Consider the following 26255-nt stretch of genomic DNA (forward strand, 5'->3'; position numbering starts at 1 on the left):
TTCGCCTCCCTTTTCTCCTAATTTCCTTTATTTTAATAAAAAAATGTGCCAAAAATGCCATTTTTCCTTTCCGAAGCCTTTGCCATTTCCTTTGCAAATTTTCTTAGCCATTAATCAATCACCAGTGAACCCCATCACTATTCTTTTGCCAAGCATTCAACTTGGAATAAGTGTCCCATCAACCATGGTTATTATTTTTCCTTTATTAACTTTTATTATATGGAATTTTCACTAGGGTTGTTACAGAACCCTCCCCCTTTGGGGAACACTGTCCTTGGTGTTCAACAAAACCTACAACTAACAATGCTATTGTAAGAAAAACATATTGCCCGTGGAGATTTATAACTTAGCTTGATGCAGTATTTATAATGATCATCCTCCTTAGAATAAAACCAACATAACAACATAAAAAGTATAACATGATAATGATATGACACCCATACTACTTATTGGAGCTTTATAACATAGCTCATGGTGGTATTTACATCCATATACATATGTACATATACCAAAAACATATACCAAAACATCCACTTAACCAGTGAATAGGGAATGATACATAGCCCGCATATGATCCTCCATATTCCATGTAGCTTCATCAGACCCAAAGTGATTTAATTACACTTTAACCTACTCGATTTCTCAGTTCCAGAGCATGATCATCTTTCTCTGCAAAATACACTGCAATTCCAACTAGAATTCTCCTTCTAGCTCCACCTGCAATACAGACTAGTCAATCACATGATCAAAATCTTTAGCATACTTCTTAAGAAATGACACATGGAAAAAATCATGGAATTTCAATGTTAGAGGGAGTGTAAGTTGATAGGCTACTGGACCAATCCTCTCAATAATCCTAAAAGGTCCACAAAACTAGGGTTCCATCTTAGCACATGATCCAATCTGCAAGGATCTCTTCTTCGATTTGATGCGGATGTACACGTGTTCCCCAATCTGGAACTCCTTGAACAACCTATTTTGATCTTCTGCCTATCTTGTGCTGCTTTCAAATTCTTATTGATTACTTGCATTTCCCACTCCATGTCTGCCAACATGTCTAGTTCAGCTAACACCCTGTTAACTAAATCACTCCAACTGATGGGAGTATTTCAATGCCTCAAACAAACTCATATTCAAGGATTCCTGGTACCCATTGTTGTAAGAGAACTCTACTAGTGGAAGGTACTCTTCCCACTTCCACTCTTGATGGATCACATACATCCTCAACATGTCCTCCAGTATCCTATTCACCCTCTCTATCTTTCCATCTATTTGTGGATGATAAGCTATACTGAAGGCAAACTCTATACCCAAACCTGCAAATAAATCCTTCCAAAACTTGGAATTTAACTTTACATCATCTTCTGACACAATCTTCTTCAAAACTCCATGCAATCTAACCATGTTCATGATGAAGACCTGTGCTACGTCACTCACTGAGAATATGGACTTCACTAGAATGAAGTGCGCTACATCTATCAACATGTCCACCACTACCATGATGGAATCATATTGTCTCACTGTCCTCGGAAAAAATGTGGTAAATTCCATGGAAATGACCTCCCATTTCCTTTCTAGACTCACAATTAGTTGTAGCAATTCACCTGGATCCTTACACTCTACCTTCACCTACTAACAATCCAAGCACCTCGCCACAAACTCTCCTACGCATCTCTTTAAATTCAATCAATAATAGAATTTCTTCACTGCTATTAGCATCTTTTGATAGCCTGGGTGACCTGAATATGGTTTCATATGAAACTCCCTTAAGATCACCTTCTCGAGCTCACTTTTATCTGGCACATTTATCATGTCCCTAAATCTAACCAATCCATATACCATGAGACAATAGTCAACATCCTGTGCACCTGAATCCATATCTTTATATGTACCACTACCTGTACCTATACCACTATGTGTACTCTGCTGCAACCTGTGCATAATATCCATAAACCTGTTATCCTACTGACCTACTTGCAAGATCATATCCTATAAATCTATCCCATAAGAGCTCATAACTGCTATGTGATTTACCTATATCCGCCTACTAAGAGCATCTGCCATCCTATTCTCCTTACCTTTGATATACTTGATCTCCAAATCAAACTAACTGATTGTAGCCAACAACCAAGCCTATCTACCATTCAGATTTGGTTGGTCAAAGATACTGCAAACCACTATGATCACTTATCAATACAAACCTCCTTCCCAGAAGATAGTGCCTCCACATCTTCAATGCATGTATGATCATTGCCAACTCTAGATCATGTGTCGAGTAGTTCCGCTCATGCTCATTCAGTTTCCGTGACTCATAGCATACCACTTGTCCATCCTGCACAAGGACTCCACCAATTCCCCTCTTGCAAGCATCTATACATACTGCGAATTATTTTTCCAGATCTATAATCTTTAACCCTAGTGCATGTGTCAACAACTGCTTGAGCTACTCAAAACAGGGCACACATTTCTCTGTCCATTCGAACTTCTTACCTTTCCTTTGTAATGACGTGATATGATAAGAAATCTATGAGAAGTTCTTGATGAAACTCCTATAGTAACCTGCTAACCCCATGAAATATCTCACCTCATCCACATTCCTGGGAGTTTCCCACTCCATGATATATTTTACCTTTTCTGGATCCATTGCTATGCCATCCTTGGAAAACAAATGTCTGAAGTAGTGTACCTCAGTCTGAAATAAATTGCACTTGCCGAGCTTAGCATAATTGATGCTCTCTCAAAAATATCAACACTGTTGCTAAATGCTCGACATGGTCTTCTTCATTTTTAGAATATACCAATATATCATCAATAAACACAATAAAATTTTTGTCCAAATACAAATGCAACACACTATTCATCAAGCACATAAAGGTAGATAGAGCATTATTTTTTTTATAAATGGAACTACAAAAAACTCATAATCTAGTCTAGAAAGTTGTCTTGTATACATCCTCTTCTTTAATGCATACCTGATGATATCTGGATCTCATATCAATCTTCAAGAACACTGCTTCTCCCTTCAACTGATCGAACAAATCATCAATCCTCAGTAATGGTTACCAATTATTGATGGTCACTTTTTTTAACTACCTGTAGTTAATGCATAACCTGAGAGTACCATCTTTCTTCTTCACAAATTGTATCAGTGCACCTGATGTTGATACACTTGGCCTAATGTATCCTTGTCCAACATTTCTTTCAACTACAACTTCAACTCTACAAAATTTGGAGTGCTTATCCTGCAAGGTGCCTTTGTTGCCAAAGCTACCCCTAGCACCAACTCAATAGAAAATTCTACCTCCCTGTGAGATGGAAACTCTATAATATCTACAGGAAATACATCCTAAAACTATTATAGAACTGGGTACCTTCTCAACATCTGCATCCTCAACTTCCTTACCTTTGTCACTAGAAATAAGCACTACAAATAACACACACCATTTCCTATGACTATGCTTGGCCTATATAGTTGTTACCATTCTAACTGCTGTTGCATTCTTCTTACCATACAAGACTCTTTGTTCCTCATTTTCACCCAGGCACTCAATGGATTTTTCATAGCAATACACCTTGGTTCTATGAAGGTACTGTTTGGTAATTTAATTAACTTTAAATTACTTATATAAATTGTCGACTAGAGCTAGTAAGCTGATTAAGTGTAAGTGCAATATATGTGCTAGAATTCCTTGGTTATTCACACCTCTAAATTAAACTGAGTTATTGAAATATAGATTCTAAATTAAGTTATTGGAATGCACATGAGTAGAGCAATTTCTCCTAGAAAATAAAATGATCACACTCTTTTATCATCTGCTTCAAAAGAAACTTTCACAACTCTACATAAAATTAAATCCATCCCACACCTATTAAAATTAATTTCAATCTTATAAAAGTTATATCTACTTATGAAATCCACACAACTTATGAAAATATCAAAATTATAAATCAATCACACACTTGTAAAATAAAATTTAACTCAGAAAAACACACACCCTCTCTCTATGCTATATGTTGGAATTCTACTTTGAAAGAAACAAAATTCTCTAAAGAAATCAAATCATCTATCATAATAGCACACACTTGCATGAAAATCCAAAATGAATTGAAAATATACTCTCACTTACTCAAAATCATAAATCATTCTTGATTGAAATAAAACATATAATCAAATCCTTTGTTTTTAAGATTTACAATTTTATTCTAAATCCAAACTCTCACTGATGTTATCGTTACACATTAAACTCAATTCATGTGCTCCTAAATTAATAAAGAAAATCATTAACAATACAATCACACTGAAGTCTCACCCAAAGCAGTATGGGGGGATGTTGGAACCAAGTTTCCGCACCCAGAGATCAGTGTGATGTCCTTTTGGTGACCTAGATCTTCCTTCGCGCAGACCTCTATGCTCCTCTAGCCTATTGTTGTAACTTCCTTCGATCAGCCTCTAGACCTCCACGAAGGTCTACGACTGGCTCTTGTGGACCCAGAACAGGAGAATTAGATACTTACGCACACCACAGATTAATCTTAGACCATTATTTGCTCAGATCTACTTAAGTGTTTGATAATTTTAACAAAAAGTATTATAACCTTCACGTAATCACTTAACATTAATTACGTTCAGAAGACAATGTAGATCAAGTAAAGTCACGCATCAATACATCATTATTTCATAAAACCATTATTCATAACAACATAAAGCGCATTCATACACAGCAAAAGTAAATAGATAAAACACGGGAATTTGTGCAACAATCTTCTTTATTGATATTCAGTTAAGCTTACAGACTCAAGACATTCCTGCGCACTCAGCTACAGACACTACTCTAGGCCTCTGTGCACTCAGCTACAAAGCCTTTCCCTCCTTTAACACTTCTACTTCCGTGCTAGACTTCTTCTCTCATACCCATAGAATTCTTCCATTACTTTCCTTGGACTCTCTAAGACACACTTATTTATACAATCCCTTGGTCTGTGGACCATGGGTAGATCTTCAAAAGCTGACTCAAGTTACATAAAATAAGGGTAAAACCCTTTTTGACTCTTAACTAGCTACGTGCTTCATGACCACAATTTGCATAGACTTTACATATTTTTACATCAAAACTTGGGATTTTGCGCCAAAAATGATTCAGGGGACCTGATCCCAACAGGCCCCCAACACAAAGATTGTAACTCACCCTCTAGTCACTCAACTAGTGTGAAGATCTTGCTACGAAGATCCCCAACTCCACTTGAACCACTGCTACGTCAACAACGCTCTGTGTGGCTTCCTACTTCACCTATTCGACTAGCTGCTCTATGGTTAGTCCTTTGCTCTCCTGCTTGACCTACTGCCATGTAAGCTGTAGGTTTTCCAACTTTTCCTGTATGTTTGTGGAGACTTGGTAGGCTACTTCCAACCAAGGATATAATCACACCTTAAGGACTGCCTCTTTTTTCTCCGCGGCTTCGACCTGTGTAAGGAGTTTCTTCCCCTCCTATAACTTGGCGATGCACTGTGTTATAGCCACTATACAAGTCGTTGCCCGCACTTCATCATACTGTTGTTGAATCTCACAGGTCTCTATTTTTAACCTCTGTAGGTTGGGATCTTCCTGTAGGGCCATCACTACGTCCATGGCCTGCTCAAACAATGCTATGCAGTCCACCACTGCAACATCCACAGTGGCTATTGCATCCTTAAAAATAGCTTCACATTGTTCCCTAACTTCTAGCGAGTTTTAAGGCTATGACTTGAGCTCCAGTTCTATGATTTTCAAGTTGAGCTCGAACTGGACTCAAGCCACTTCTATCTTGGCATCGCAGACACCCACTACAAGCTTTCTGATCATGGCCTCAAGCGGTCCCTCCTCTAGTACGTGCAACTCCGACACTGTCCTACATGGTTCTACCACCACAGCCGCCAGTTGGGCGCTCTGCGTGTGGAGTGTTTCCTTTTCCTTCAAGAACTATGTCTTATTGACGAACATTTGCTCATTGTTCACTTGGTATTCACTGATTAAGTTGAGAGTGCACAACTCCTGCGCTCTTAAATGGGGAATTTGCACCAGGCACAAGCCTTCAAAGGTGAGTCCTTCTGGTAGAGGGGCGTATTTATGAGGAATTTTGTTGAATCTGGGTCCTTAGTGACCTTCACCTTTCCCTTATGCAGAGGGATGTAATCTAGAAATTTGGATACGGGGTCCATGCCCTCGACATCTATATCCTCCGCACCCTCTTTGGCCTCCAAGTCTATAACTTTTTGCTTATCCTTCACCGACTGTTTATCTTTCTTCTGGGACTAGATGGCACAGTGCTTCCTCGTTGAATTACTCACCAACATTGGCTTATTCTTCTTGCCTATCTTGGGCTTGGGATTTTCTCGCACTAGTGGAGGCTTTAGCCTACGCAGCCTCAGCGTCGTAGGCATAGGAGCTGGAGCCCCCATACTGACAAATTCTCGAGCCACTCCTTCTGAGGCAACAATTCCTCCAGTGCTTGTAGTCTCACCTGGTCCAAACATAGTGTTGAGAATAAACTAATAAATATCGTTAGGTAAAGTGTCAAATACATAGCTTGGGAATAAATCTGCGAAGAACCGAGGATTCATAATGACAAACAACATAGCTCAAAAATTCTAAGGATGCAAAGTGTTCTCTGCTGGATGGCCACACATAATTTATAGGTGAATTTGAATTCAAATTCGATCGTTCCCCCCAAAATCCATCCATAAATGCTGATTTGGCGGCAGATCTTCAAATATTTCAACCTTAAATGTCGCCCCCTTCTCCTCTTAACTGTCTCCTAGCTATCAAATCATGAACAATGACTGTAACGATCACTTTATGGTTGTGTTGTGTAGTATCTCCCCTTGTAGTGCAGCTCCCTTCGTGCACTTTTGGATACTGTGACATCACCATTTTCCATGCAGCTCCTCTGTCATGTAGTTCCACAAATTGGGGAGAGTAGTTTATAGTCCCATGCTCCCTTGAAACTACCTGGAGTGCTAAGACTATCCTACCGTCATGTAGTCATTGAGCTGGATCCCTTGTGTATGGCTTCAACTGGCTTCCATTTACCCCTCTTGGAAATGGTTCTCCATTCAACTTTGCAAGTTGAACTGTGCCACCATTTTGTAATTTCTTTGATGACATATGGCCCCAGCCAGTACATCTGAAACTTCCCTAGAAACTTAGTGAACTTGCTATCATATAATAAAATAAAATAACTTACCTTGAAGGTGCGCAGTTTGATGTTTCGATCATGCCAAGATTTTTCATGTTCCTTCTGAACTTGCTAGTGGAATCCAGCTAGAAACCTATCGTCTTCGAGCTCCATTAGCTGCGAGCCATTTTTCTAAGGCTCCACGGTCTTCCATTCTTGTGAAAGCCACTATGCATAGACTTATTCCATTGACATTACAACCTCTACACCATAAACCAATTAGAAAGGCATCTGACCTGTTAGCTTTTTGCAAGTAGTCTTGTATGCCCATAATACTACTGGTACGCGCACATCCCAATCATTCCGCTACGCATTGCAAATCTTCATAGGTGCATTCTCCAATAACCTATTGAAAGCCTCAACTGTTCCATTGGCTTGAGGATGATATGGTGTACCTTTCTAATGGTAAACCTAGAACTCTTCTGTCATCGCTTTGATCGTTTCATTGAGAAAATGTGTACCATGATTGCTCATTAATACCTTTGGTAAATTGAACCTAGTTAACACATATTCAAACAAAAAATTTGTTGTTGTTGCCCCTGTACAGTCCTTCACAGGCTGTGCCTCCACCCATCTAGTCAAATATTCTGTCATGGTGATGATGTAGTGTGCACCTGTTTTCTTACCTGGGGCTGAATCGGTCCTACACAATCAATTACCCACTTTTCAAATGGCTACAATGACACCTACGGATGCAGTGGCAGCTCATCCCTCCATGATGGCTTGCTCATCCTTTGACATGCATCACATGCCTTACCATATGCTTTAGAATCTTTATGTAGCGTCTGCCACCACAACCCAATGCACAAAATCTTTTGCGTTGTTTCTTTCCCTACATAATGTCCTCCTGCAACTCCTCCATGAGCTTTAGTGAGGATATTATGTCATTCAAAATTGGGCACATACCATCAAAGTATCTCGTTCGATCCCATATTATACAAATGGCTTGCAATTATTGAGAAATAGGTCGTGCACACAACCAACTCTTTCTTCTGCTAATTGATGTAGCCTTCTAAAATTGTTCCTATGGTCAACAAATGGATAATGTCTGCAAAGAGGTTATTCACTACACACACCACAAAGAGTTGCCTGTTAGGAAGCCCTTCCTCCAAATTAGTAGGCTCCTCCCTTGTTTCAATGCACGACAGATGGTCAGGTCCTACATTCAACCTTCCTAGTTTCACAATTACCTCAAAATCATATTCTTGGAATAAAAACAGGCATCTACATATTTGTTTCCCCCAACACAGGCTTATTGACTAGGTACTTCAAGGTGGAGTGGTATGTGTACGTCTTGAACTGCCCACCCTGCCTGAACTTTTGGAGTGCATACACCATAACCAATCCCTCACGCTCTATTGTCGAGTAATTCTTCTCAGCCTTTGACATTTTTCTGCTTGCAAATTCTATAGGGTGATCTAGTTCTCCTTCACCAACCCGTGTCAGTACTACTCCCAACACAATACATGAGGCATCAATGTGCACATGGAATTCTTTCTTCTAGTCCGAGAAGACTAAGATCAGCGTGGTAACCATTTTCTCCTTCAAGACATCTAGACTATGCTGACATTCTTCATTCCAATAGAATGTAGTGTCCTTCTTTATCAACTTTTACATGGGTGTGGTAATCTGAGCATAAGCCTTGATGAATTTATGATAATACCCAGTATGGCCCAGCGTTACACACAACTGTTTAACACTCCTTGGGGCTTCCAAATTGATTATTACCATGATCTTGGCAGGGTCCACCATGAGTCCTTGCCTGCATACCACATGACCCAACAAAATCCCAAAGGGGACACAAAAAAATAACTTCTTCAGGTTCAGTGCAATCTGAAACCTTCGGCACGTATCCAACATTAAGTGCAGACTGTCTACATGGCACTTGACTGGCCCAAACGTTGTCTAGTCATCGAAATAGACCTCCAAAAATTTGTGAATAAACTCTTTGAATGTCACGATGACTATGAGAGATAATATCGTCGGCGCATTTTTGAGTCTGAAGGGCATCACCATATACTGAAAATAACCCCATTCCATCGTGAAGGTTTTTTTACTCCTGTCTTCTGGTGTGATCTTGATCTGATGGTATCCAGAGAACCCATCAGTGAATGAATAGGCATCCTATCCTCCAACATTGTACAGGACCTTGTCAGTAAACAGTGTCGGGAAAGGATCGTGGACATAGTAATCATTAAGCTTTCTTAGATCTATGCAAATCCTTATTATTCCTTTTTCTTCTTTTCCTGAACTACCATCGAGCTCACCCAATCAGATTCCTCCACTGGTTCAATAATACCCGCTTCAAGCATCTTGTTCAATTCCAAGCGAACCTTTTCCTTGTATTTGGGATTAAGACGATATGGCCTCTTCCTAATGGGCTTCACATTTGGTTTCAAAGTTATTTTCATCACTCCCAAATCACCTATGATGCCTTTCAAGTTCGAAAATTTTGTAGGAAATAAATCCTGATATTCACAGAGCAACTCAGGAACTTTTTGTAATGTAGCATCATCCCGGTAATCCCCAATCTTCACAAACTTTGGCTTTGTCTTTGTGCCAATGTTTACTTGCCTAGTTTTCAATGGAATGGTGATGTTTGGATTCTCTATCTGCGATCCCTGAACCTCGTGGTGGCATTCTTATTTTGGATGTTAATACTTCTTGGATCCTCATCTTCTCCTTCCGCAGTCATATTATAGCATTCTTGAGAATGGTGTAGTTGGGTGCTCCAATCTGGTTGAATCAATTCTAAAGGATCTTGCAGGATTCGAAATATCGCTACCTTAACCTCCTGCAGTGCCTCATCGATGCTTTCGAACCCGTCTTCAAAGCTAAATGTCCTCATGAACCCTTCTCTTAAGACATCCCACTCCGTGGTGTCGTGGTGGAGCTCCGTTTCCAAATACCAATTCATAGGGATTATGTCCAGAGTGTGACAAAATAAATGCACCCATTCTGGTTGTGGCTTTGCTCCATATACCTTAGTCCATTTGGCCAAATCATTACACAGATCATTCCTCCCATCATACTTCTTAGTTACCTGTACTTTAGGACACCCAAATCTCATTCTCATCATCCTTTTGTAATCACACCACTCATCAAAGCTACCTTTGTGCATACCCCACCACCAAGCAGGCGTAGCGTGCAGTGCCCAGTCCAATGCCTGAAAGCAGAAATCCTTTGGAACTTCTCTTTCAAAAGCATCCAAAAATTTATCCACATTAGTTAAACCATCGTAATAAGGAAAATTTCTTACCTCCAACGACACACAACACAACGATTTGGTCATCATGTTGCAGCGCAGTGTGGATACTTCATGCAACTCGTTTTGCCAATGTTCCAACTCTTCCTTGAGGTACAAGAACTTTCACGGTCCCATGCAATTTATCCATCAGTTGTCAGATTAACCCAGTCTTGGTCTCACGTTGTGATTTTATAGATATGGTCCAAATTATAACAACTCTCCTCATAGTCGCGGACCAGTTCAGTATAGTGTTGTCCTTCTGTAGGGTCCAATGGTACTACAATGCGGAGCAATTTCCATTCAAATGACATTGTCTACTTCTTCAAATTGATGACCCCATTCATGTCGATAGCCCAATAAATTCCCAAGAGTGAGGGGTATGGATTGTTATCATCAACAATATCTATTACTTCAAAATTGGCCAGCACGCTCGCACCTTCTATATCTATAGTAACTCCCTACAATCATCCCATAGGGATAATCTTCTGCTGTTTTTCCATCCTCAGTTGAATCAGAGACCACTACAACACAAGTCTCCTCATTCTCTCCCGGGTCTGTTTAGGCAATACATTCACGTCAGACCCCAAATCCAAAATAACCTAGTCCATCTCATAGTCTCTTATTTGTGCAATAAGCCTCATCTCGTGCCTTTTTCTTGCCTTATGCTTACCGATCTTTTTGACTATGCGGGGTCCATTAGTAGTATTATCCTTACCAACACATTTGTTTATCAACTCCTATAGCCCTTTTATAGCCTTGCTATTGTGCAGTAGTTTCATACAAGTCTCCAAGAAGGTGGTAAGCACAGAGGGGTCAACTTCTGTAGGTAGTTTGTCTTGACTTCCTGAGGTAGAGGCCTCAGCAAAGCTTTTCTTTTCTTCCATGAATGTTTCCTTCGCGCACTCCAGATCAAACCCAACCTCCTTTTTTGGAGCCTTGCGGACCCATCCACCTTCTTTAGGTTGCTTTCCCTTATCGTCACTAGTCGCGATCCCACTTTGTAGTACGATATTCACATTCATGTCCTCTTCGTAGGGCTCGACCCTCGTCATCTATAAGTTCTGAGTAGGATGCTGAGGTTGTGCCTTCTTCTCGTACATCTTGGCCATCAGCATAGGACATTGTTCAATTGTATGGTCAAATTGAGTGCAGTACTGACATGATGGGTGTGTCTGATTCATAAACTCTCACGTGTAGTGTCCTAGAATTCCACAATTGTAACAAATGACCTACCCTCGACCCCTGTTAGGTCCTCCTCCCCCTCGGCCTCGTCTGTACCCATGATATCCTTCATGAATTCCCCTAGTGCCCTAATCTAGAGGCTGAGTTTCGGTTTGCATTCGATACGTAGGCATCCTCTCCATCATTAATTCATAGCTCCGAAAATGGCACTCATCGTAGCCCACTGATTTGCAGAAATCACATAAAAATTGTTGTGGTGTCTGTACAAACTTTTGCAGCAAATGACAATTGTATGTTACATGCTTTTTGGCTACTTGACAAATAGCGCACCATAGCGCAGGCCCTGCACTTGGTCTTGCTAGAGTTTCCTACCTTAGGGGCATAGGCCCTCCTCCTATGATGTAATTCGCGAAAACAGGGCAATGATCTTTATCATGCCCCTGGTTTTTACACTTGAGACACCAAACTTCTTTGCGCACCTCCAGTCAAGCTGCTTTTTCCTTTTTCAAGCTTTGCAACTCTAAGCAGAGATTTTGCAACTCTGCATGAATCTGTTGAACTCCAAAGGAATCACCCTAGACAGGTGACTCATGCAATCGCATTGCGATTTCCAAGGATTCTGCCTGAGTTACTATCTTTTGTTGTGATAAAGAAATCCTTAAGTGAGGCAGGAACGTAGCTATAAACCAATCGTTGTCCTGGTGTTTCACTTCAGTCTTTGATCTAGCTCCCATGGAATTTCACTGGGCCTCATCATGATTTCCTTAAATCCAATTACCGACTGTGATTCAGATTTAGGCTTACCGAATTCCTTGTTCAAAGCGGTCTGAGTATTTGCCAATGACACCAATGGATTATTAGTGCAATACTTCACATACCATGTCAGTGTGCGGTCCTGTAGAGTGGTGACTAACTATGCCTTCTTTATATTATCATCTGTAATTTGTTGTGCTGTCCACACAGCCTTCGCAACAAACCAAAACTGATCTGGATCCTCACTTCCTAAGCCCTTGAAAACTAACAACTTCATCGTATTCGACATGTTGACCAACGACAGTGGTGGTGGCAATGTGGGTGAAGGTGTATGTTGTGGAGGTGAAGGTGGAGGTGGTGTGGATGGATGAGGTATCTACTGAAACCCTACCTTATCAACTAGACAACACTTTGTGGTGAAGCCTATGCTGCTCCCTCATCGTCACTTGAAGGAGGTCCAATCAATGGACTATATTCAGGACCTGTTTTTCCTTGATTTCTAAAGCTTCATCCACTTCGCATAGATCCAAACATCAAGGTAATGGCATAACCCTCTTTTCACAAAAGAGCATCTTAATCCAAGTATTCAAAGATCCCAAATACTTACCCTGTGGTCCCTTGAAGAAGCATTGCTCTGTTTCGCTGTAACTGACTGAGGTATCAACTGCGAACTCTGTAAGAAATCCTCCGATGACTCGATCAAGCCAGTGATCAACTGTGCACATGATCTTATCTTTAGAAACTTCCAACCTCTACACAAGCTCCAGGGTCCACACTATTGGACCATCAAGCCTCCACCTTCCTTGGTCGTCTGCGAATTTAGTGATCCACTCATATAGTTTGATTGGGAAGGTGTAGAAGAAGATTTTGTGTATTTCTGTGTACAAATATCTATCCAACCACTGTTCTTTCATCGGGCCTAGATTCCTATTTTCTTGTGCCACAAATTCGTGGATCTTTCTATCCAACCACTTCTCAATTTCCCTCTTGGTTAGATTCTAGTGATGTGACATCACACATTTCTTTATGCAGATCTTGGTCCCGAAAGCGAAACCATTTTTTGGCTTAGGGGGTCCTGACCCAAGTTCAGAGTTAGTTACGACAAAAAAATCCCTACACTATTGGCCCTTTCGGCATCAATCCGTGGTGTGTGGACTGAAGTCTCACCCGAAGCATTATTGGGGGATGCTGGAACCAAGTTTCCACACTCAGACATCAATGTGATGTCCTTTTGGTGACCTAGATCCATGTTTGTGCAAACCTCTATGCTCCTGTGGCCTATTTTTGTAACTTCCTTCGATCAGCCTCTAGACCCTGCTAAGGTCTATGACTGGCATTTGCGAACGTAGAATAGGTGAGTTAGATACTTACATGCACCACATATTACTCTTAGAACATTCTTTGCTCAGATCTACTTAAGTGTTTGATAGGTTTAACACAAAGCGTTATAATCTTCATGTAATCACTTAACATTAATTGCATTCAGATGATAATGCAGATCAAGTAAAGTCACGCATTAATACATCATTATTTCATAAAACCAATATTCATCACAACATAAAGCACATTCAATCATAACAAAAGTTAATAGATAAAACACGGGAATTTCTGCAACAATCCTGTTTATTGATATTCAGTTAAGCTTGCAGACTCAAGACTTTCCTGCACACTCAACTGCAAGGGTCTGCGCACTTAGTTGCGAACACTACTCTAGGCCTCTTCACACTCAGCTACAAAGCCTTTCCCTCCTCTAAAATTTCTACTTATGCGCTAGACTTCTTTGCCTGTACCCATAGACTTCTTCAATTACTTTCCTTAAACTCTCTAAGACACACTTATTTATACAATCCCATCGTTTTCGGACCATCGGTAGATGTTCAAAAGATTACTCAAGTTACATAAAAGAAGGATAAAACCCTTTTTGACTCTTAACTAGCTATGCGCTCCACCACCACAATTTGCGGAGACTTTACTTCTTTTTACATCAAAACTTGGGCATTTTCCCCAAAACTAACCTAGGGGACCCCATCCCAACACCCATTGAGTGATTATGATGATTAAAAAGGAGTAAAATAGGTGGAAAAAGGGTGTAAAAAAGAAGAAATTATGAGGGTCAATAGGTACAACCAATCCATTCCTTTATGATCCCAAGGGTAATACATTCAAATGTGCTAAGGTAGGCATACGATTAAAATGAAATGTACAAGCTCTTACCCAATGATGAACTCACTTCTTTGTACCTATAGCCAACTGCACTAACCAATACTCTGCATGCACATATCTATTGAAACCACACTTATCCACCAGGTTAGAATTAACATAATTATAATTAGATCTAGGGTCAATCAAAATAGAAACAACTTGATCACAAAGCTTACTCTCCATGTCAATGATAGATGCCTAATGGTCTGCTTGTCTATTATCCAGCACTGCATAGATCCTAGGAATACTTTGCCCAGCATCTCCCATTGTTTGTGCCTCTAAAGCAATGTAGATTTGCGATCTACCACCCTGATGTTCTAGACAATCTCTCCTACGATGCTCTCCTCCACAAGTGCAACACCGCATGAGATCCTTATTATGCTCCTCAAATCGAAGTTCCTGTCCTCTATCATACGCATTGAACTTCTTAAAGGACATTGCATTCTATTTATTAACTGTATCCTAAGGTGTTGATCACTTCTTGTCCCATTTTCCTTTGTTCCTTGCATTACCTTTTTAGTCCAACTTAGTCTTAGATTTTTTCTTCGATTACTCATAACAATACTTTAGATTTTGGATGACCTCTTCCAAGGATCTATGCTCATCAAACACAATCTTCTCTTTGAATGCAATTGGTAACCAAATAGTGAATCTCTGAATCTTGGCCTTCTCCTCCTTGAGGGAAGGCATATACCTCAGTAGCTCCAAGAACCTGCTAGTGTACTTCTCATCTGTCATTGATTCCATCTTTAGCTCATCGAATTCTTTTGCCCTGTCATCGAAGTATCTCTCTGATAGGTACTTCTTCTTTAATAGTCTTTTGAACTACCTCCAAGCCAATTCCTCCTCATGAATACCTATGACATTCTTCACATCTTCCCACCAAATATATGCTTTTCCTTTGAGACTGAATGTAGCTATTCTCGCTTTCATGTTATCTGAGTAATCATGCAACCTGAAGAACTTCCTCACACTAATAAACCATGCCTATGCATCTTGTTATTTCTTCATCTATCCAAATTTTAGGTGGCTTTTATTTCTTAAACTCATCCAACAAATATCCCTTGTCACTCCTCTTGTAAGGATGATAATGATGATAATCATTATGCCTGTCAGAACCAGAACTAGAATAGCACTTGTGTCTATAACCTTTCCTATCCAGAGTATAACCTTCCACATCTAACCATGTCATCTCTATCCGACCTATGACCACCATGAGACCTGCTTCCATATGCCTCATTAGTTATGGCCACCTACTCATGGCTGATTCGACGTGGTCCTTATTGCTGCAATTCTAACAAAATGTGAAGTATCACTACATTTACCTCTGCTTGTTTCTCCTGTGCCTATATGATTATGTTAGGTCCCTATAATACTAGTGATTCCCACATTACTATTTTCATTGTAGCCCTTATTATTATTGTTGTGCCCTCATTGTCCCCATATTGTTATTATTGTGCCCCATAAAAGCCCACTATTGTTATTGTTGTGCCCTTATATTATTATTGTTCTATCGGCTTTGATTATATTGTGACCCCTTACACTCCTATATATAGAAAGGAGGTTTTTTCATTTGTATCATCCTATAATTTTTCATTTGTGTAATGTAAAGGAGGTTCCCCCCTCAAAGAGGCTGATTTTGAAGGCGTTGATCTATCTTTTCTTCTATTTTGTGAGCTGGTTGCATAAAAAATTATGTCATTGTCTTCCTTACAACCCCTTATTTCTTCCTTGAAGCTCTTGAATGTGTGTACCAACTCAAAAGAGTTCCCAACACCACACTACTCATTTGATCTATAGGAGAGTCTTGGGAACTCTAGTATACCATCTTACTAGTCATATTTGATATTCTTCCTGCAAGGTATATCATGTCAGCTAAACCAAATCACAATAAACCAACATACCTTAGCATAGTTCGGGGAGGATACCTCGTCTGCAAGATCAAAAAATCAACGTAATACATGTATAACATAATGATGACATTATAGAGTAATATAACACAAGCATATAGGCGTATAATTATCATTCTAGCTAGAGGCTAGTCATCAATGCATGACCATATCAACTACACATAGCATGACCTCATGCATGAAAACAAACACCACATCACTGCACACTTGACCACATGGTAATACTAACATGCATAAACATTTCATAATCAACCATATGCTTATGGTGACCTCACTGCAACCATAACATATACCATACAAATGCAACAAGCACATGGTCTCACAACAAAAGAAACACATATGAAACTGACATGAATGCATGACCAACACACAACCCATCCAGTCCGAGGGGTGGACCATGTTTTTATACCACTTTGTAACACCCTCCTCCCACATCTACCCAAGTAATCAGACAATTAGAGCAAACATGTGATGAGAAGTTACTATGATATGTTTTGACTCCATATGTGTCAGTTAAGGATGTTTAACTGATGGAAACACACCATACAAACCTTCCACATCAGCAATAGAACTTCCAAGAGCCATCTCAACCACTTAGGTAACCATCCCCTAATACCAATTGAGGTTTTAGACCATTAAACCCCCAAACACTTCCTTGATATGGGAAAACATACATATAGGAGGCTCTAGATTCTCCCACAACATGGGTATGCACATGTCCAAGGATTCTTCTGCCCTATTTTGTTCTTGTGTCCCTAGGATGAACCACTTATTCAGTCCCAAAGCCTAGGTCACTACCCAAAAGTGTATGAAACTTTGAAAACTAAAAGATAACAATAGAACAATGATAGAAATGCAATTTCTTGAACAAGGACTTGAATGGACCCCTACTAGCCATGACAAGAATTTCATCAAACATGTCACAAATATGTAATTTATAGTTTTAAACAATATATCTAAGCATAGGGGTCTCCTACTCATCTGTGAATCGCTAATAAGCATTGATTCCTCAACACATTAATTGCAGTTTCATCCATTAGGCCATAGATATATTGTTCATTCATTTAGAAGTAAAAACATAATGAGAGCCACACATAGCCACTGTCATAATATCTATGCATAATAAACATAATACCAACATAAATAATAAGCAAATAATAGCCATATAATCCACATGTAAACTAGTACAATGCTCATGAAGTAAAAAGGAGAAATAACCTCATATTAATGATGCAAAGGCCAATTAGTTGTGGGATTTCCACGAACCACCCGATCGTAGACATGGATGAGCCAAATATCTCTTCAGCTAGACACCCATGTGCCATATTCCATGCATGAACGTGGGATCTCATAAAACACATCATTCTAAACAATCTAGGGCTTCCAGATGCTAAACCACCTCAACCCATCAAATAGTGATTCCACCTCACAGTCAGACATCATAACCATCTCTAGACTAGTCTCTACCCAAGCCTTCCAGGGTTCTAGAGCATTTGTTCCAACCAAGGCTTTCAATACTAGTAACTCAACCCATAACTTATACATTGCTCCAGAGCATTTGTCCAACCAAGTCTCTAGGACTAGTAACTCAACCCACCAAGGGCTCTAGAGCATTTATCCAACCAAGGCTCTAGGAATAGTAACTCAACCCAAGTTGTTACAAGGCTCCAGAGCATTTTCCAACCAGGGCTCCAAGAACTAGTAACTCAACTCAAGAAAGGAAACATGAGAACCAACCAGAAAAACAAAGAAATAAACCCACAACACCATGGTTATCCTAGAAATGGAAAGGCTAGGGAAATCCACTGTCAATCCAGGCAATCCTCCATGCAATTGATAGATCATGACCAATAAACCATAGACATATGCCATGCATAACAAAAATAGTGAGGAAAACATACATGAAACTTGGTACCTATAAGAAAATCTCGACGTAGTTGTTGATCTCGATGTCCTCTTGCACTTTCCTACTCTTCATTTTCCTTCTTGCTCCACAAATCCAAGTATGACATACTCTCCAAGAGTGCTCCAAGAAAAATCTAAGTGTCCAAGAGTAGGATAGAGAGAGAATAGAGAGAGAGATCCAAAATTGATCTGACAAAAGTATGTGAACTGATCCCTAGAAGCCATTTTATTAATGAGGCCTCTATATTCTTCATTTTCCTCCTCACATGCAACCTGTGACCTTTCACCTGCCTTTTCTCCTAATTTCGTTTATTTTCATAAATAAATGTGCCAAAACTTCCATTTTTCCTTTCCAAAGCCTTTTCCATTTCCTTTGCCAATTTCCTTATCCATTAATCAATCACCAATGATTCCCATCACTATGCTTTTTCCCAACATTCAATTTGGAATAAGTGTTCCATCAATCGTGGTTATTATTTTTCCTTTAATAACTTTTATTACATGTAATTTTCACCAGGGTTGTTATAGAACCCTCCCCCTTTGGAGAACCACAATCCTCAATGTTCAACAAAACCTACAACCAACAAGGTTGTTGTAAGAAAAACATACCTGCCATGGAACTTTACAACTTAGCTTGACACAATATTTACAATGATCATCCCGCTGAGAAGCAAATCAACTTGAAAACATAAAAAGTATAAAATGATAATGACATGACACCCATACTGCTTATTGGAGCTTTATAACATAGCTCATGGTGATACCATATACATATGTACATATACCAAATATCACCAAAAAATGGACCAAAAACATATACCAAAGATATATACTAAAACATACACTCAACCAGTGAATAAGGAAGGATACATAACCCACATCTGATATGCCATCTCCCATGTAGCTTCATTAGGCCCAAAGTGCTTCCATTTCACTTCGAAGATTGCTCGATTCCATAGCATGGGCATCTTTCTCAGCAAAATACACTATGGTTTCGGCTAGAATTCACCTTTTGGCTCCACCTGCAATACAAATCAGTCAATCACATGATCAACATATTTAACACGCTTCTTAAGAAATGACACATGGAAAACATCATGGAATTTCATTGTCAGAGGCAGTGAAAGTCAATAGGACATTGGGATAATCCTCTCAATAATCCTAAAAGGTCCACAAAATTGGGGTTACAACTTGGCACATGATCCAATTTGCAAGGAGCTCTTATTTGGTTTGATGCACAAGTACACTTGTTCCCAACCTAGAACTCCTTGAATAACCTATTATGATATGCATAGTTATTCCACCTATCTTATGCTACTTTCAAATTCTTCTTGATTACTTGCATTTCCCGCTCCATGTCTGCCAACATGTCCAGTCCAATACACACCCTATTAACTGGATCACTCCAACTGATGGGAGTATTACAACTCCGCCAATACCATTTCTCAAATAGACTCATCTCAAAGATTCTTGGTATCCATTGTTGTAAACAAACTCTACTAGTGGAAGGTACTCTTCCCACTTTCGCTACTGATGCATCACATACATCCTCAACATGTCCTCTAATATCCTATTGACCCTCTCTATTTTTCCATCTATCTACGGATGATAAGTTGTACTGAAGGCTAACTCTATGCCCAAACCTGGAAATAATGCCTTCCAAAACTTGGAAGTGAATTTCACATCCATTTTTGACATAATATTCTTTGAAACTCCATGCAATTTGACCATGGACCTGATGAAGACCTGTGCTACATCACTCGCTAAGAAGGTAGACTTCACTAGAATGAAGTGCTCTACCTTTTTCAAATTGTCCACCACTACCATGATGGAATCATGTTGTCTGATTGTCCTCGAAAAACATGTGATAAATTCCATCGAAATTACCTCCAATTTCCATTCTGGAATCACAATCAGTTGTGGCAATCCATCTAGATTGTTACACTCTACCTTCACCTTCTAAAAATCTAAGCACCTAGCCACAAACTCTGCTACGTTTCTCTTTATATTCAACCAATAATAGAATTTCTTCACTATTGATAGCGTCTTCTGATAACCTAGGTGACATGAATATGGTTTCACATGAAACTCCCTCAATATCACCTTCTTGAGCTCACTGTTGTTTGGGAAATATATCATGTCCCTAAATCTAACCAATCCATCTTCCGCAAGATGATAGTCCACATCCTTTGCACCTTCATCTGTCCCTGTATTTATACCACTACATGTACCTGTACCACTACCTATACCTATACTGATACCTGTACTCTGTTGCAACCTGTGCACAATCTTCATATACCAATCATCCTGCTGACCTGCCTGCAAGATCCTATCCTGTAAATATGTCCCATAGGAGCTCATAGCTGCTATGTGATTTACCTGTATCTGCTTTCTATGAGTATTTTCCACCTCGTTCTCTTTACCTTTGATATACTGGATCTCAAAATCGAACTCACTAATCATGGCCAACCACCAAGCTTGTCTACCATTTAGATTCAATTGATCAAATAGATACTACAAACCACTATGATCACTCATGAATACAAACCTCCTACACAGAAGATAGTGCCTCCACATCTTCAATGCATGTGTGATCACTGCCAACTCAAGATCATGTGTCGGGTATTTCTTCTCATACTCATTCAGTTTCTGTGACTCATAGCATACCACATGTCCATCTTGCATAAGGAATCCACCAAGTGTTCTCTTGCAAGCATATATATATATACTATAAACTCTTTGTTTGGATGTGAAATCTTTAACATTGGTGGATCTGTCAACAACTACTTGAGTTGCTCAAAACTGGCCACATATTCCTCTTTTCATTCAAACTTCTTACCTTTCCTTTGTAATGACATGATAGGATAAGAAATTTATGAGAAGTTCCCGATGAACCTCCTATAATAACTTTCTAACCCCACGAAATATCTCACCTCATCAACATTCCTAGGAGATTCCCACTCCATGATAGCTCTTACCTTTTCTGGATCCACTGCTATGCCATCCTTGGAAAACACATGTCCCAAGTAGTGTACCTCAGTCTTAAAGAAACTGGACTTACTGAGCTTAGCATACAATTGATGCTCTCTCAAAAATCTCAACACTGCTACTAAATGCTTGACATGCTCTTCTTCATTTTCGGAATAAACAAATATATCATCAATGAACACAATAACAAAATTTTCCAAGTGCAGATGCAACACACTAATTCATCAAGAACATAAACATAGCTGGAGCATTATTTTTTTATAAATGGAACTACAACAAACTCATAATGCCCATACTTGGTTTGAAATGTTGTCTTGTAGATCTCCTATTCTTTAATGCATACATGATGATATCCAGATCATAGATCAATCTTCAAGATGACTTCTACTCCTTTCAACTCATCGAACAAGTCATTAATCCTTGGTAACATATACCTGTTCTTGATGGTAAATTTTCTCAACTTCCTATAGTTAATGCATAACCTAAGAGTACCATCTTTCTTCTTCACAAACAATACTTATGCGCCCCATGGTGATACACTTGGCTAATGTATCCCTTGTGCAACATTTCCTTCAACTACGACTTCAACTCTACCAACTTTGGAGTGCTCGTCTTGTAAGGTGCCTTTGATGCCGGAGCTACTCCTCACACCAACTCAATAGAAATGTTTACTTTCCTATGAGGTAAAGACTCTAAAATATCTATAGGAAATACATCTTGAAACCACTCTAGAACTGGGTACCTGCTCAAAACATCTGCATCCTTAACTTCCTTACCTTTGTCACTAGAAATGTGCACTGCAAATAACACACACCCTTTCTTGCGACTGCGGTTGGCCTGCATAGTTGTTACCATTCCAACTAATGTTGTCTTCTTCTTACCCTGCAAGGTTCTTTGTTCCCCATTGTCATCCAAGCACTCAATGGCTTTGTCACAAAAATCCACCTTGGTTCTATGAAGGTACAAACAATCCATGACCAACAATATACTGTATGATCCCAACGGTAATACATTAAAATGTGCTGGGGTAGGCATACCATTAAAATAAAATGCACAGGCTCTTACCCAATGATGAACTCACTTCTGTGTACCTGTAGCTAATTGCACTAACCAAGACTCTTCATGCACTTCTTTATTCAAACCAAACTTATCCACCAAGTCAGGATTAACATAACTATAATTAGATCCAGGGTCAATCAAAATAGAAACAAATTGATCACAAATCTTACTATCCATCTCAATAATAGATTCTTGATGGTATGCCTGTCTATTATCTAGTGTTGCATAGATCCTAGGAATACTCTGCCCAACATATCCCATTGTCTGTGCCTCTTGAGCACTGTAGATCTATGGCCTACCACCTTGATGCTATGGAAAATATCTCCTACGATGCTCTCCTCCACAAGTCCAACACCACATGGGCTCCTTATTCTACTCCTCAGATTGAAGTCCCTATCCTCTGTCAGATGCATTGAACTTCATAAATGGCATTGCATTCTCTTTATTACCTATATCTTGAGGTCTTGATCACTTCTTGTCCCATTTTCTTTGTTCCTTGCATTACTTTTCCAGTCTGTCTTAGTCTGATATCTACACTTTGATTTCTCATAACAATGTTTCATCTTTCAGATGCCCTCTTCCAATGATCTAGGCTCCTCGAACTAAATCCTGTCTTTGAATGCAATCGGTAACCCACTAGTGAGTCTCTAAATCTTGGCCTCCTCCTTGAGGTAAGGCACATACCCCAGTAGCTCCAAGAACCTACTAGTGTACTCCTCATCTATCATCGATTCCATCTATAGCTCATATAAATATTTTTCCTTGTCATTAAAGTATCTCTCCAATAGGTACTTCTTCTTGAATAGTCTTTCAAACTGACTCCAAGTCAATTCCTCCTCATGAATACCTATGAAATTGTTCACATCTTCCCACCAAATATCTGCTTTTCCTTTGAGATTGAATGTAGCTACTCTCACTTTCAAGTTCTATGAGTAATCATGCAACTTGAAGAAATTCCTCATACCAAGCAACCATGCCTCTGCATCCTGTGATTTCTTCATCTCTCCAATGTAGGTGGCTTTGATTTCTTAGGCTCATCTGGGAAATACCCCTTGTCACTCTGCTTGTAAGGATGATAACGATGTCGATCATCATGCTTGTCAGAACCAGAACTAGAATAGTACATGTGTCTATCACCTTTCCTATTCGAAGTATCCAAAAATCTTCCATATCTAACCATGTCATCTCTATCCGACCTGTGACCACCATGAGACCTACTGCCATATGCCCCATTAGTTATGTCCTCCTGCTCATGGCTGATTCAAAGTGGTCCCTGTTGTTGAAATTTTGACAAACTCTGAAGTATCATTGCATTTACCTCTTCTTGTTTCTCCTGTGCCTATATGGTTCTGTCAATGTCTACCCTACAACTCCTTATTTCTTCCTTTAAGATCCTCAATGTGTCTGCCAACTCAAAAGGGTGCTGAACACCACACTGCTCATTTGATCCATCAGGAGAGTCTCGAGAACTGTAGTCTACCATCTTGCTAGTCATCTTTGATATACTCCATCCAAGGTATATCATGTTAGCTAAACCAAATCACAATAAACCAATGTACCTTAGCATAATTCAGGGAGGACACCTCATCTGCAATATCAACAAATCAACATAATACATGTATAACATAATCATGATAGCATATAGAAATATAACACATAAGCATATAAGCATATAACCATAATTCTAGCTAAAGTCAAGTCATCAATGCATGACCATATCAACTACACATACCATGACCTCATGCATGAGAAACAACACCACATCATAGTACACTTTGCTACATGTGAATACTAACGTGCATCAACAATGCATAATCAACCATACACTCATGACCACACATTACACCATTAGGGGAATTTGAGGTCTAAAATGGTTCTCTTAAGAAAAATGTACAACCAAAATAAACTTTATAAGAACCAATAGGATTCAAGATGATGATGTCAACCATGAGGGATGATTCACCATTTTTGGAGTCAAAAGTAAAAAAATTAAAAAATAATCAAACTAATCAAACTAATTTTTCAACTTATCTCCCTAAGGTTTTACTCATAATTTGAGTGGGAGTACTCGTTGGATTCAAAATTTAATTCCTCATTCAGGGAGTACCCATGTTGCATAATGTTGATGGACCCTGCTACATGAAAAATTAGAAATACATGAAAAAATGTGATTGCAATCATGTTTTTCATGTACTTCTCATTTTTTGTGTTGCAAGCTCCACTAAAAGTATGCAATATGGGTATGCCTTGGATGAGGAATCAAATTTTTCATCCAACAAATGTTTCCACTTGAAATTTGAGTAAACCCATAGGGAGATAAGTTGAAAATACTATTTGAAAATTAGTTTTTTAGCTTTTCCCTCTAAATTTTGAAGATGTAATCTAATATTATTTTATTATTTCCACTATTATTTTATAATTCCCTTAGGAGGCCGATTTTAGACCTCAAAATTTCTCTAATGAATAACACCATCAAGTTTCCATGGTGTTCTCACTGCAACCATAACCCATACGATACAAATGCAACAAGCACATGGTCTCACAAAAAAAGAAACACATATGAAACTGACATGAATGCATGGCCAACACACAACCCATCTAGTCCAAGGGGTGAACCATATTCTGATACCACTCTATAACACCCTCCTCCCACATGTGCCCAAGTAACTGACCAATTAGGGCAATAATGTGACAAGAAGTTACTATGATATGATTAGACTCCCTATGTGCAATTAATGAAGAGTAATTGATGGAAACACACCATACAAACCTTCCACATTGGAAACATAACTCCTAAGATCCATCCCAACCACTCAGGTAACCAACCCCTTAGACCAACTGCGTTTTTAGACCATTAAACCCCTAGAAACTCCGTTGATATGGGCAAGCATGTGTCTAGGAGGCTTCAGATACTCCCACAACATGGGTATGCATGTGTCTAGGGAAATTTATGCCTATTGTTGTGCCTGTGTCCCTGGGATTTGAGCCAATTTTTCAGGCCCAAAGCCTAGATCACTGCCCAAAACTATATGACACTTTCAAAACTAAAAGATAACAACATAACAATGATACAAATGCAATTTCTCGAACAAGGACTTGACTGACCCCTACTATCCATGACAACAATTTCGTCAAACATGTTACAAATATGTAATCTATAGGTTTAAACAACATATCTAAACATATGGGTCTCATACTCATCTAAGAATGGCTAAGAAGCATTTATGCCTTAACAAATTAGCTGCACTTTCATCCATCGGGCCATAGATACATTGTTCATTCATTTACAAGTAAAAACATGATGAGAGCCATACATAGCCATTTTCATAATACATGTGCATAACCAACATAATAACAATAGAAATACCAAGGAAATAATAGCCACATAATCCACATATAAATGAGTACAATACTCATGAAATAATAAGGAGAAATAACATCATATTAATGATGCAAAAGAAAACCAATTGTGGGACTTCCACAAACCACCTGACCATAGACCTGACCATTGGTTAATCATTTTGATACTTAAATTGTTGAAATTTATAAAATATTGGTTCATCCCCCTCTGAATATTTCCAAAATTTGTTGGCATTCAATAAAGGAACCTTAATGAAAATATTATCGAGTTCAGAAACCAGATCATATTAATGTCTTGGGTTTGATTTATCTGTAGCTGACCTATCAACGTAGGGAGGTGAGCTTGAAGATGGCAAGGGCTATGAATTTTGAGGAGCAATCTTTATTGCAACATCAAGGTGTGAAAGACCAACAGTTCTCTTCTCAATTTTCTTATC

Source organism: Pinus tabuliformis, chromosome 9 (assembly GCF_031772625.1).
Source record: "Pinus tabuliformis cultivar Carrire ecotype Pingquan chromosome 9, CPIR1, whole genome shotgun sequence".
Classification (NCBI taxonomy): domain Eukaryota; kingdom Viridiplantae; phylum Streptophyta; class Pinopsida; order Pinales; family Pinaceae; genus Pinus; species Pinus tabuliformis.